Genomic DNA, 15223 nt, shown 5'->3' on the forward strand with positions numbered 1-15223 from the left:
AAGAAAACCTCAACTGCAGGACCCCTTCTATGCCCCATTTCAGCAAAAAGTAGTTAAAAAGCAATCAACGCCCATGTTCCAACAGAAGTTAAATTTTCCTGTTCAAAGGGGGAAATGAGGGAATGTGTTCTCTTTCCTGGTCCACAAGGGGGCGTAGTTTTAAGGGCGAAAACTTCCAGTGCCATATCCCCCTCCCATCTCTCTCCATCCAAGAGATTTAATGGTTTCTGTTTAATTTTCACACGTGGGAAAGGGTCAAAAGTCAGTCACTCCAGCAGAAGTTTAAAGGAACTCTTTTTATTGGCCGCAGGGCTTGAAGAGGAAGGAAATTCCTCCCAGGTTAAAAGTTCTTGTCCCCATACCCGGCCAGATTTGCCCTCTGGGGTCCCCTTCCACACTCTCTCGTGAAAGCTTTCTCTCTTCCTCTCCTTTTTCTGTTTCTCTACCTAAATAAATCACTTTTCTGCAAACACTGTTTGGGGTCCAGTATTTTACTTTATGAGCGCACTGTGCTGTGGTCTCCTCTCCCATTCTTTTTTTTTTTTTTTTTTTTTGTGTGTGTGTGTGTATGTGTGTGTGAGCCACCAGGCTCGGCCCTGGCCCTCATTTTTTTTTTTTTTTTTTGGAAAGAAAGAAAGAAAAAAAAGAATGAAGAAGAGGAAGAAAAAGGAAGAGAAAGAGAGAGAGAGAATGGGAGTATTGCTTTCTTGCCCAGGCTAGAATGCAGTTTAGTAATGGGTATTGAAAACCTCTTTTATACCAATAATTATACTTAATGATGTAGACAGGAAGGAATAAGGGAAAAAAATAACAAACAAGCAGTCAACCAATATTTCATTTAAACCTATGAAATGCTATGCGATTACTGAGGAGTGATTTACTTCCATATGTAGTCACTTTTGGAATAGGTGTGAGGTGGTAATGTAGTCACTTTTGGAATAGGTGTGAGGTGGTAATGTATGTTTTGTGTATTTGGAGTGGAGAGTTCTATAAATGTTTACTAAGTTTACTTGTTCCAGGTCTGAGTTCAAGTTCTGAATATCCTTGTTAATTTTCTGTCTTGTTGATCTATAGAATCATTAGCTCTTCTTGATCCTTTTACATTGATCCTTTTACCATTATGTAATGTCCTTCTTTGCCTCTTTTGATCTTTGTTGCTTTAAAGTCTACTTTATCAGAGGTGAGAATTGCATCTCCTGCTTTTTGTTTATTTGTTTATTTTTACTCTCTGGTTGGTAAATCTTCCTCCTTCTATTTATTTTGAGTCTTTGTGTATCGTTGCATGTGAGATGGGTCTGGATGCAGCATATCAATGGGTTTTGGCTTTTTATTCAATTAGAATATATATGTTTAATACTAGTATTTGATGCTAGCTGGCTGTTTTGCCCATTAGTTGGTGTAAATTTTTCATTGTGTTAATGCTCTTTGCTTTTTGATATATTTTTGGAAAGGCTGATATTGGTTGTTCCTTTATATGTATAGTGCTTCTTTCAGAAGCTCTTGTAAAGCAGGCCTGGTGGTGGTGAAGTCTCTAAGTACCTGTTTGTTTGCAAAAGATTTAATTTTTCCTTCACTTATAAAGCTTAGTTTGGCTGGATATGAAATTCTGGGTTGAAAGTTCTTTTCTTTAAGGATGTTAAATATTGGTCCCCACTCTTTTCTGGCTTGTAGGGTTTCTGCTGAGAGATCTGCTGTAAGTCTGATAGGTTTCCCTTTATGGGTAACCTGACCTTTCTCTCTGGCTGCACTTAGTATTTTCTCATTCATTTCAACCCTAATAAATCTGACGATTATGTGCCTTGGGGTTGGTCTTCTTGAAGAATATCTTTGTGGTGTTCTCTGTATTAGCTGGAGTTGAATATTACCCTGCCTTGCTAGGTTGGGAAAGTTTTCCTGAATGATATCCTGAAGAGTATTTTCCAACTTGGATTCATTCTCTTCGTCACATTCAGGTACACCTATCAAATGTAGATTAGGTCTTTTCACATAGTCCCATATTTCCTGGAGACTTTGCTCATTCCTTTTTATCCTTTTTTATCTAATCTTGTCTTCTCATTTCATTTCACTGAGCTGGTCCTCAACTTCTGATATCCTTTCTTCTGCTTGATCAATTTGACTGTTTAAACTTGTGCATACTTCGCAAAGTTCTCGTGTTGTGTTTTTCAGCTCCATCAATTCACTTACATTCCTCTCTAAATTGTCCATTCTCGTTAACATTTCATCAAACCTTTTTTCAAGGTTCTTAGTTTCTTTGCATTGGGTTAGAACAAGTTCTTTTAATTCACAGAAGTTTCTTATCACCCACCTTTTGAAACCTGCTTCTGTTATTGGAACACACTCGTTCTCCATTAAGCCTTGTTCCATTACTGATGAGGAATTGTGATCCCCTGTAGAGGGAGAGGCATTCTGATTTTGAGTATTCTCTGTCGTTTTAGGCTGGCTTCTTCCCTTCATTATATATTTATCCCTCTGTCATCTTTGTAATTACCAACTTTCTAACTAGGTCTCTGAGCGGACGTCCAACTTGTTGATTCCCAGCGCCAAAATCTGAGCAATCCACTGCGCCGGCCAAAATAGCGGTGTTAAGATTGATGGTGCTTTTCTGCCTGGGAATCTCCGGACTCTGCACCAAGAACTGCTGTGCTAAGGCGCCAGCAAAACCGCCACGCCAGCCACAAGAGTCACCCTGGTGACCTGTGGGGCTCCTTCGCTGGGAATCTCTTGGTCCGTGAGCAACAAATATTCTTCTGAAAGTGTGGCGTCCTCTCGTTCTCTGCACTTTCACTGGGAGCTACGAGCCCGAGCTGCTAGTGATCAGCCATCTTGGATCCTGGCCCCTCCTCTCCCATTCTTAAAAAAGTCATAAACCAAGAATCTGGAGAAATGTCTCTCAGGGGAGCTAAGGGCTCCCCTGAACCCCAAAACCCCAACATGTCCACCCAAGTATTGGTAACTATTTGCATCAATTGACGTACTTTTGCTATTTTGAATTGAAGGGGATTTTGAATTTTATTTGTTTGGTTTTGTGGGAGTTGTTTTGTTTGGGTGCAGAGCTCTCTGGGGAGAAAGATAAGGGTAATGGAAGGTACTAATGAGCTGTCATCTTCCATGATGGTTTGAGAGACTCATTTCCAGCCCCAGTGAGGGAAGAGTGAGGGGCAATAAATGGAAAAAGGAGTAACTGTGTGAGGCTTCATGCAACTAAACATATATGCAGCATTGGCTGGGTGCAGTGGCTCACACCTGTAATCCCAGCACTTTGGGAGGCCCATGTGGGCAGATCACGAGGTCAGGAGTTCAAGACCAGCTTGGCCAATATGGTAAAACCCCGTCTCTACTAAAAATACAAAAAATTAACCGGGCACGGTGGTGCACGCCTGTAAGTCCTAGTTAATTGGGAGGCTGAGGCAGAAGAATTGCTTGAACCCGGGAGGTAGAAGTTGCCATGAGCAGAGATTGCACCACTGCCCTCCAGCTTGGGTGAGAGAGTGAGACTCTGTCTAAAAAAAAAAAAAATGATATATGCAGCTTTGCTTCACAACGCATTTAATAAAGTGCAGCCAGTCTGTGAGAGAGTCCCTATCCCACCCTCCACTTTGGCGACTTGCTGGCTTAGAGTGGCCCCAGGTGAGAAGGGAGAGAATGCTCTTCCCAGCAGGGCAGCAGGAATGAACACTGCAAGAACAGTGTTCTTATGGAGGCCATAGACACTGATGAGGTACCCCATTTTAAGGAGCTTGTGAATAGCAGAGCGTGAATCGGGAGGCGGAAGTGGAAGAACACAGTTGGTTTGCCTATGAACCTATGGAAAATACTTCAGGGGGCTCCCAGAAATAACTGAGGATGAGTTAGCAGGGCGAGGGGATGACTAGCAAGTTCTATAGACCTTCAGTAGGAGACCAGAGCTCGTGAAATTTAGGTCTGGTTGTCAACATGACCTCCTAGGTCAGTATGACCCCATTGGCTGGTAAAATCTGGTAGGGGATGTTGTGAGACACTGTACTTTATTCCTGTCTTTTGTGTCATTTAACTTTGAAAATTCTGTCTTCAGTGAAGATACCCTGAGAAGTGCTTATAATGCAGACTCTTTCCAAGTGCAATTATCTGGGGCAGGCCGCCCAGCTAGCTGATTGCCCTGCCTATCTTCGCCCTTCCAGGGAAGGCCCTAGTGGGAGGAATCTCTCAGAAACTGTTCCTAGTGCAGCAGCTAGAAGAGTCTAGCCACGGGGTTTTGGGGAAAGACGAAAATAGTGTTTTTTTCTCTGTTAGGGTAGTGAGCCAGATATGACTTGCTATAGGCCTCTGAGTGACTAGGGTATTAGGCACAGATTTTTGCAATTTTAACTGAAGTTGAAATGAGAGGGAATAATGGTGTAAACTGCAGCATAAAGGATTTAGATTCAAGCGGTAAAGGATTTCCCAACATCAAAGGGCAACAGATCTCCGCTCTGGGTCCATGATCAATTTTTATTTTATTATTATTTTTAGAGACGAGGTCTCGCTATGTTGCCCAGGCTGGTCTCCGACTACAGGCACTCACCACTGCACCCAGCTCACTCGCTTGCTTTCTTGCTCTTTCTCTCTCTCTCTTTCCTTCCCTCCTTCCTTCCTACTTTTCCTTCCTTCCTTTCTTCCTTCTTCCTTTCCTTTCCTTTCCTTCTTTGACAGAGTCTTGATCTGTTGCCCAGGCTGGAGTGCAGTGACCCAATCTCAGCTCACTGCAACCTCCGCCTCCCAGATTCAAGCCATGTTCCTGCCTTAGCCTCCCAAGTAGCTGGGATTATCAGTGCATGCCACCACATTGGCTAATTTTTGTATTTTTAGTAGAGAATAGGGTTTCAACATGTTGACCAGTCTGGTCCTGAACTCCTGACTTCAGGTGATCCACCCACCTCAGTCTCCCAAAGTGTTGAGATTACAGGTGTGAGCCACTGTGCCCAGCCAACACCCAGCTTTTTGGCTCAGCCTCCCAAGTAGGTGAGATTATAGGTGCCTGCCACCATGCCCAGCTAAGTTTTGTATTTTTGTAGAAAACGGGGTTTCACCAAGTTGACCAGGCTGGTCTTGAATTCCTGACCTCAGGTTGATCCATCTGCCTTGGCCTCCCAAAGTGCTGGGATTACAGGCATGAGCCACCATGCCCGGCCAACACCCAGCTTTCTCTAGGCCCATTTTTAAGGGTAAATAGAGTGTCCTCCCTTGTTAGCCAACCTTCCAGATCTAAATGGCTCTCTTAGTATCTCTTCCTGAACGCTCATCCTTTATCTAAACTAACTGATCTCCTGCTTGTGTTCCCACATTTATATTATTGTAGCACTTATAAAACCATTCTCGGAACTCCTTAAGTGAAGAGACTGGGCCTTGTGCTTTACCCTGCCCCTAACCCTAGGCAGGGACACAGTACACAGTAAATGTTGGTTGGTTTGATCCTAAGTGAAAAACTGACTTGAGACAGGAGACTACGTCAGTACTCATTAGAGCAATCTGTATAGCACTTTTTTGAGCTTCATGGTTGGAATGGGGCTGTGAAGAGCTAGGGAGAAGTGGTTATGAGGATGAAATGAGAAAGCTTAAGGAAAATGTCTGTACAATGTTTGGTCTCACACAGTCCCTTTCTATCCTTTGTCCCCTACCTTCTGGCTGACATTGTATTGGGAAGCAAAGGTCAGGGGCTCTGTGTGAAGGCAAGAGGTCCAAATGATTTCTCAAGGGATCTAAGGGAACTGGACAGCGGAGAAAACGATTAAGGGGCAGGTCCTACACAGGGACTGGGAAGGCAAGCAGAGAAACCAAAGAGCACTAGCCAAAAATGCTAGAAGATGATTCTGGGGCTGCAGCACAACTATCCACAAAAGCACCCTCTTTTCTTGATGGAGCCGCAGTATAGTTCACTCAGGTGGAGAATCTAACGAATATGCACCAACTGCATCAAAGACACTTACTTCACACCCATGCCTTGGCACCTTCCTGAGGTTGAAGATGCCACAATTCACCAGATGAGTCAATTCATGGGAAAAGGGCTAGTCAAATCCCAGGCTCTGTCTAGCAACTGTCTCCCAAGTGGCAAAGAAGTTAGCTCAAGTCATCAAAGGATTCCCTAATGCAAGACTGGTGACATGCCGAAGTCCCTCTTTGCAAAGAGGCAGCTGCACTGTTGCAAAGTAGACAAAGAAAGGCAAGGGGCTTCTTTTAAACTGGAATGTGTAAAATAGAAGCAGGGAGCTGTGAATGCCACAGCAGCAATTATGCAGAAAGACTGCAGTGCAGACACAGAGCAGCACCATCCTATCTGATAACATCAGCAGCAGCAGAGGCATATTCCAACAAGAGCTGTTTAAGAACTGCTAATTACTTAGATTCCAATAGGAGCTATGTCTTAAAAGTGATTACAGTTTTTAATTACAGCTTTTTGAACTGATTGCAGCTGTTAGCTATAAAGGCAGTAATCTAAATACAAGCAAAAAATCCTTTGATCAAACACAAAGGAACTCTTCCAAATAAAGACACCTTTATTTTACATATATAGAGAGCTATCTGTTTCACATGAGTAAACAAGTGATTTATACAAATCTATTAAATGTCTAAGCATCTACACTAAAATTTAGGTTCCCTGAGACCAGGGACCACACTTGTGCATCCTTATAATTCCTTACAGTATCTAGTATGGTATGTGGCACGTAGAAGATGCTTACTGAATTGAAGTGAAACAATTGCTGTATTAATGATTTGATCAGATAATTGTCATTTGTTACAATAATGGCCTACTATAGAATGAATACTGGGAAAAGCAATACAAAAGTCCATTTTACTAACCTCAAATCCAGGAAACATGCCTTCTTTTCTAGAAACCCAAAAGAAGTATGGAAATACATTCTTGAAAAGAAAGCTAACCCTCTACATTCCACAACAGAGACCATGTTGATTGTGCTGTGTGAGTTGCTAGGCAACCACTTGGTAATTCCCCATGTAGTAGAGATGAACCTGTCATCTGCTTTCTTAGCTATGTGTGATAAGAAGAGACAAGAGGTAAAGGACAGCCAAGAACACCTGCACCTGGATGACAGTCACTCCTGCTGAAGTATGGTGACACTGGAGAAAATCCCCATGCCCTGTCAGAAATTGCTGGAGGGAGAATTTCATTAAACTATTAGCACAAGACACTGCAATGAATTTTCTTGGATTTACCCTGGGGATAAATCTTGTGGGTTATCCCATTATACTTGTCCACAAAACAGGAGACCAAATCCACGATATTTCTGCATGGGAATGGCCATCAATTCAGTAACAACTCCAGATTAACAGGTCCCGTGATGCCAGCTGGGACAGGACTTTACCAGAAAGAAGCAGTCTTTTAATTTTAAAAAGAATACTCAACATCTTAAAGAAACCCATTTCTGGGTAAATAAATCATCCTTTTTCATACCTGAGTATGTGCACAGAACCACAGAGTGCTTACCCCACTTCCCAATGGGGTCCAGATAGCCTTATTTCAGGTGGAAGGGGAGATAGGGAATATAGGTAATTCTGTTGAATGGCAATAAATGATTGCTAGGGAGAAGGAATGGATTGGGAAACAGATTAATTTCTAAATGGTTTTCTGAGTGAGTCTGCAAGAGACACATTATCTTGTGAAAGAGTCTGTTCACGTGTGGTTACATTCTTGGTCTTTTCTGCAATAGATAATAGGAGGAAGCCAGGCATGGTGGCATACTCCTGTAATCCCCGCACTTTGAGAGGCTGAGGTAGGCAGATCTCTTGAGGCTAGGAGTTCAAGACCAGCCTGGCCAATATGACAAAACCCTGTCTGTACTAAAAATACAAAAATTAGCTGGGCATGGTGGTGCATGCCTGTAACCCCTGCTGCTCAAGGGGCTGAGGCACGAGAATTGCTTGAACTCAGGGAGGTAGAGGTTACAGTGAGCCAAGATCGTGCCGCTGCACTCCAGCCTAAGTGGCAGAGTGAGACTCTGTCTCAAAAAAAAAAAAAATGGCCGCTGAGGTGGCTCACGCCTGTAATCCTAGCACTTTGGGAGGCGGAGGCAAGCAGACCATTTGAGTTCAGGTGTTCAAGACCAGCTTGACCAACATGGTGAAACCCCATGTTTACTAAAGATACAAAAAACAAAAATTAGCTGGGTGTGGTGACACATGCCTGTAATATCAGCTACTCAGGAGGCTGAAGCAGGAGAATCACTTGAACCTAGGAGGCAGAGGTTGCAGTGAGCCAAGATCGTGCCACTGCTCTCCAGAGTGACAGAGTGAGACTACGTCTCAAAAAAATAAACAAAAAGAAAATACATAATGGGGCTGGGGAAACAATTGTTCTCCTTGTAGGGTCCATCCAATCTTTATGTAGATAAGCGAAAAGTCTTTTCCAACATCTATTGATCTCTAAGGGACTTTAACTCAAAATACTCATTATATCAAGGAGCCATATTTTGGGGTGAAGTTCCTTGTGCTCTTTTGGGGACAATACTTTAAAAGTCTTTCCACTAAAAAGATTTGAGATGAGGGTCTAACAGATACAAGGCAGCTTCTAAATAGTTTGGGCAGGTATGTGGGTTGAGATCAGCATATACCACACAACACGTGTGTGCACGCACACACAAACACACCCCACATAGCTCTACAATGTGCGGAGAAAAAGAAAAAGATGACCAGCTGGAGGCATTTTCTGTAGTATGCTTTTACAATGCCCAGCCCCCATTCCTGGCATCCTCCTTTCCACACAAGTGCCTGTACCTAATTGTCAAATGAAGAATCACAAAGTTCATAAATTTGGAAGGAAAGCTTTATTTCTCATAAAGGATTGCAGCCTGCCGGCCCACAGGCTGGAAAGTGTAACCTTCAGAAGAAGCTGAGAGCAAGCACTTCAAGGGAGGGCTAAAGCAAGCAGAAATTTATGCTTAGCTGCATGGCCAAATATATCACATTCAGTAAGTTGTAGAAGTCATGAATATTTATGAAAGGAGAAACAAGCATATATGCAATTGGGCTTCACATTTCTTCCTGAGTCCCATGTTCAAAAAAGGTGGTGGTGTTGGCCAGGCATGATGGCTCATGCCTGTAATCCTAGCACTTTGGGAGGCTGAAGCAGGCAGATCACTAGGTCAGGAGATTGAGACCAACCTGGCCAACGTGGTGAAAGCCGTCTCTACTAAAATACAAAAAAATTAGCCAGATGTGGTGGTGTATGCCTGTAGCCCCAGCTAGTTGAGAGACTGAGGCAGGGGAATTGCTTGAACCCAGGAGGCAGAGCTTGCAGTGAGCTGAGATCACACCACTGCGCTCCAGCCTGGAAACAGAATGAGACTCGTCTCAAAAAAAAAAAAAGTGGTGGTGTTAGCATGGTTCAAGGGTGGAGCTTTTGGCCCTCTTGTAATTGCCCAGCAGGTTCTTCTTACCACTGCATAGATAAAACCAATTCACTGAGACAGCAGTATTGCAGTAGAGAAAGAGTTTACTTATTGCAGGGTTAGGTAAGCAGAAGGTGGGAGTTTATTATTCAAATCAGTCTTCCTGAGAACTGAGAGGCTAGAGTACTATGGATAATTTGGTGGGAGGGGGCTAGGGAATGGGTGCTGCTGACTGGTTGGGGAAGAAATCACATGGGTGTGGAAAACAGTCCTCATGTGCTGAGTCAGCCTCTAGGTGGGGGGCCCACAGGACCCGTTGATTCCTGAGTCTCAGATCATCCAGGTGAAGTTAGTCAGTTGCCGGGATGCAAAAGTCTGAAAAACAACTCAAAAGTTCAATCTTAGATTCTAAAATAGTGATTATCTATAGGAAGGAGTATTTGGGGAAGTTACAAATTTTGTGACTTCTGAAACAATGGCTGGTTATCATTTAATTACACCTACATTTTAGCAGAATTCAGGCCCATCCCATAATCCTAATCTTGTAGTCTTTCATTGCTTTTACAAAAGTGGTTTCGGTCCCTGAGGAAAGAGGGGGTTAGTTTCATGGAGGGCCTATTATCATTCTTACTTCAAAGTTAAACTATAAATGAAATGCCTCCCATGGTTAGCTTGGCCTACACCCAGGAATGAGTGAGGACAGCCAGCCTATGAGGCAGAAGCAAAATGGAGTCAGCCATGCTAGACTTCTCTTACCATCATAATCTTTGCAAAGGCAGTTTTACTCTGACATGAAAAGGTGAAGCAGAAGACACAAAAATCCTCACCGTACATCCTCCATGAGTCAGCCAAAACTAGTCCAGAGATGGTGGTCAGTTTTTAGGAAGGGATGCATTGTGAAACTGGCAAGTTGTCACTTTGAAACTGTAAAGAGACGGGGGAGTGCAGTCACTACCTCAGGTGATTGGCTAATGGCGATAAAGGAATGGGTCATCCATTTCTTGTTTTCTACAGCTAGTTTCTGCTTACACTTTAGGAAAGAATTCTGGCTAAAGAAAAGGGTAATAAGGAAGGGGCATACTGAGGCATGTCTGACCTCTCTCCCCAGCATGCTAGACACTCAGTTTTCAGGGTTTCTCTGGGAAATGCCTGGCCAAGAGGGGGTCAGTCCAGTTGGCTGAAGGGCTTAAGATTTTATTTTTATTCCTCATAGTGCTTCTAGATTCCCACTGGCCTCCTCCTTAGCATAGCAGGAAAGGCTGAGATATTACCCATTTCCACTTTAACATGGAGTCTGTCAAGCAAAGTGGCAAGAACTCTGGAATTCAAATCCTGGTTCTACCACTTACCACTGGTGACCTTGGCAAGTGACATGGGCCTCTGTATCTTAGCCTCCTGCTCTGTAAAAAGAAAATAATGATACTACATCCATCTTATAGGATAGTGGGAGGATTAAGTGAATAAATGTAGGCAAATCACTCAGGACAATGTCTGGCAAATAACAAGCACTCCGTGTTATGGAAGATTTTGTCTTGGGTTCCAGAGTATCTGGGTGTCAAGCAGTGGGAGGGTTTTCCACTGCCTCTAAAATCAAACCTTTGCCTATATATGAACAGCCTGACCATAACCTGAATATTATCCCTTTAGTGTACCTGCTCTGCCAAATACTCCCCTAAAATATGAGCCAAGAATCAGTCTGGCTGGTGAGGGCCTTGTCACCTGACTGCTAAGGGAAAAAAGGTCATACATCCCACTATCCCTGACTTCTGCCTCTGCCATCTGGCACCTGTACATCCCCTGCCCACACAGACTGGAGCCCCTCTCCTCTCACTGACCCATGACACACACTTACCACTGCATCAAATCTTCTTTAAAAACTTACGAAGTGATCAGCACCAATAATGCTAGATTCTAGATTCAAACTAGAGGATAACTGTTTTACAGACGGCCAAACTGACGTTCAGGAAAATGAAATCAGTGGTTCCCAAACACCAGTCTAAGAACTGCTGCTAGTCCTTGTGATGCTGTTTTCACCAGTCCTCAGCCAAACTGGAAAAATTAGACTAAGGCTTTAAGTTTTTCATACACCCCAAATTATTATTATTATTATTTTGAGATGGAGTCTTGCTCTGTCGCCCAGGCTGGAGTGCAATGGTGGGATCCTGGCTCACTGCAACCTCTGCCTCCTGGGTTCAAGCAATTCTCCTGCCTCAGCCTCTCGAGTAGCTGGTACTACAGGCACCCACCACACCTGGCTCATTTTTGTATTTTTAGTTGAGATGGATTTTCACTATGTTGGCCAGGCTGGTCTCAAACTCCTGACCTCAGGTGGTCTGCCCGCCTCAGCCTCCCAAAGTGCTGGAATTACACGTATGAGCCACCACACCCGGCTGAAATTATTCTATTTTTAAATTGTGAGGTTATGTCCTATCTTTCTTCCTGTGCATATGGAAAAGATATCAAAATGCCCTTTCTTTTGTAAAATGATATTGATAGGAGCTGGGATTGGAAACTAGATCATTTGAATACTTTCACTGCCTCCTATTTTAATTACTTTTAAATATTTTTAAATGACTTAATTTTAAATTCAACAATTATTAAACAATTGCTTATAAATATTTTAAATTGTACAATAGATTATACCCTTTAAAGTATCTTCAAATAAAACTCGGTTCATGGTTGACTCTTCATGATATCCTATGCAGCATTAAAAATTCAGATCCTCATATGGATAGGCAGGTTACAATTTCTTTCTTATTTATTTATTTAAACCAGGACCTCTCGCAGGTTACTATTTCATGAAGTAGATGGAAAAAAGAAACATTCGCAAATCCCTAAATGTAGGATTTAAGGGTGCATGTCTCCCCCTACTGGTGGTGGTGGTGGCAAACCAAGCCTAGACCATAATGGTACTGGGAGAACTTGAATTGGAAAGCACCCTACAGCAAGAAGAATCCGGTGCTTCAAAACCCACTATCCTTCACAGGGTCCTTACCCCAAACAAGAACAAAGAGAGTAAAGTGAGTGAAGGTTAAAGAATTCGTGGAACCAGTAAACTATCAATAGATGCTGATTTACAAACCTTGGTAAATTAATAGGAAAGAAAAACGTTTACAGTGGTTTAACTATATAAAAATATTAATTATCCATTTTCATGAATTGCTTATTCTGTATATGTAATTATGTAGAATCATAGCATAAAATAATCATAAAAATTATGCCTATCATTAAATTAGTCTGATTCACTTGGCTCCATTACCATACTTGTCAGAAGTTCAAGTTATTGGTACAGCATGGCTGTCTGCTCACAATGCGGGTAAAGTCAAAGAAGTTCGGTTTATTTGCCCCTTCAGAGGACTAAGATAGGGCCTCTCGCTTTTGCGTATTTCATTGATTCTTTTCTGCGTGGTAATGCATCATACCCTTGCCCACTTCCATTATTGCAAATTCAACTTTTAGCTGACTTTAAAGCTTTACCTGCTGGTCTCTTCCTACTCCAACAACCAAAAAAGAAAGGTGTTTTTTTTTTTCCTCTCTTAATTTTATTATTGTGCTCAGAATCTTCTGGTACTTACTCCTTTCTCTTTCATATTGCTTATTACAGCATGTCTTATTTCCCATATTAGATTTTAAGTTATTTGAAGGCAGACTGTTTTATTCTTTTTTAAATTTTGTTTTGTTTTTTATTTAAGTTCAGGGACACGTGTGCAGGTTTGTTACATAGGCAAACTTGTGTCATGGGGGTTTGTTGTACAGATTTTGTCGCCCAGGTATTAAGCCTAGTACCCGTTTTTGTTGTTGCTGTTTGTTTTTATTTCCATAGGTTTTTGGGGAACAGGTGGCATTTAGTTACATGCGTAAGTTCTTCAGTGGTGATTTGTGAGATTTTGGTGCACCCATCACCCGAGCAGTATACACTGAACCCAATTTGTAGTCTCTTATCCCTCACCCGCTTCCAGCCCTTTTTCCCTGAGTCCCCAAAGTCCACTGTACCATTCTTATGCCTTTACATTCTCATAGCTTAACTCCCACTTATGAGTGAGAACATACGATGTCTGGGTTTCTATTCCTGAGTTACTTCACTTAGAACATAAGTCTCCAATCTCATCCAGGTTGCTGCAGATGCCATTAATTCATTCCTCTCATGGTGGATTTATTTGCTCCTTTGGAAGACTAAGATAGGACCACCCCTCATGTTTTTGCTTATTTCATTAATTCTTTTTTGCTTGGTATGCATTACACTCTCACCTACTTCCATTATTGCAAATTCAACTTTTAGCTATCCTTAAACTTTTACCTACTGGTCTCATCCTCCTCCAACAACCAAAAAAAAAAAAAAAAAAAAAAAAAACTTTTTTTCTCCCTTGACTTCATTAATTTTGTTCAGAATCTTCTGGTACTTATCCCATTCTCTTTCATATTATTTATTACAGCGCGTCTTATTTCCCGTATCAGATTTTAAGTTATTTGAAGGCAGACTGTTTTATTCTACTTCAAAAAAAGGCAATCTATTAATGGCTTCATGGATAAAAGCAGGGTTTTATAATTGTGTCCTAATGGGCAAAAAGTCTACACAACTGAAAAAAACACCACCTGCGTCATAAATTTGTAAGGCTGAGGGTGCATATAAAACGGCCTGGCTCTGAATTACTTGGTAATTGTTAACTATTGCTTTCACTCTGGCCCCAAAACAGAAGGCTTACATGCTGTAGGCACATTACTTGTTGGTAAAACTTATTGCTAGTAAGTACACCCATACCCAATAATACATTAGAATTATCTGTCTAGAGGACTAACGTGATTAACCATGACCTAGCAGCACTTACAAAGGCCTGGATGACCAGTATAAAACTATTCCCACCATCTAGATCAGCTCTGTCCAATACAACTTTCTACGATGCTGGGAATGGGCTATAATCTGCACTGTCCAATCAAGAGGTCATGGAGCTCATGAAATGGGACTAGTACGACTGAGAAACTTAGCGAGTAGTTAATGACCACCTTATTGGACAGCTCAGTCTAGAATCTGCCTCGATCTGTCAACACTCTTTAAACTCGCCCATGTCCTTTTCACTAGAGAAATAATTCTAAGTAACCCTCATTGATTCAAGGCAGCAAGCCCTTTTCTTTAGCTGTTACACACGTGTTCACCGCGAACCTTCACCGAGAAACAGCGTCCATATAAAACCCATCGCACATGACAAAGTCAGTCAAACATCAAAGGACATGAAATCATCCACTTAAAATAACTCATTGCCCCTCGACCTCTTGGAGCATGGTCTCGAGGGTGGATGGGAACAAAAATAAACCAGGGCAAATGCGTAGGGTAAACGCGTAGGGAAAATGCGAGGAGCACGCGGGAAGGTCTGGCGCCCCTGCCACGGCGACTCCACGCCGGGGCTGCCGGCGCGCCCGCTCTCCCACGCTGAGCACCGTCGCTTCTGGCTCGCGCACGGGCCGGACACGCCTCGCCCCGGCCCCCATCCCCAACGGCGGCACCGCGGCACGCACCAGGGCAGTGCGAGAGTCGCGCCTCTGGAGGTAGCGGCTCCAAGCCGGCCCCACCCCCAGCTCCTCGGAACCCCGCCTCGAAACCGTCCCCAAGCTGCTCATTGCTCAAGGCCCCCATACAAAATGGCGGCGGGACCACAGGAACCAACCATAGAGACGCTTGCCCGCCGCAGAGAGAGCACCGCCCTCTGTGCGCCGGCCCCGCTCCGCGCTAGCCTGGTCTTCCGGCGGGGTCGAGGAAAAGGCCCGTCCCCCAAGGTCCCTTCTAGGAGAACAGTGTGCGGTCTCTATGGTGCCAGGTCCTCCAAGCCGGGTCACGTGGCTGGCGAAAGCTGTCGCGGAGGCGGGGGGAGGAA

The 15223-nt window shown here is 43.2% G+C and overlaps 1 long non-coding RNA gene across 1 annotated transcript; it reads right to left on the bottom strand.

The window, feature by feature from the left end:
• Positions 1 to 8788: 8788 nt before the first annotated feature.
• On the bottom strand, positions 8789 to 15086 carry LOC105734136 (uncharacterized). Its single transcript, XR_001111432.2, has 3 exons — positions 15017 to 15086; positions 10184 to 10280; positions 8789 to 9731 (listed from the first exon to the last, which is right to left on the bottom strand). It is a non-coding gene; the product is annotated as an uncharacterized LOC105734136 (long non-coding RNA).
• Positions 15087 to 15223: the final 137 nt, after the last annotated feature.

This window comes from Aotus nancymaae, unplaced genomic scaffold (genome assembly GCF_030222135.1).
Source record: "Aotus nancymaae isolate 86718 unplaced genomic scaffold, 86718_ANA_hifiasm-v0.15.2.pri h1tg000011l, whole genome shotgun sequence".
Taxonomy (NCBI): Eukaryota; Metazoa; Chordata; class Mammalia; order Primates; family Aotidae; genus Aotus; species Aotus nancymaae.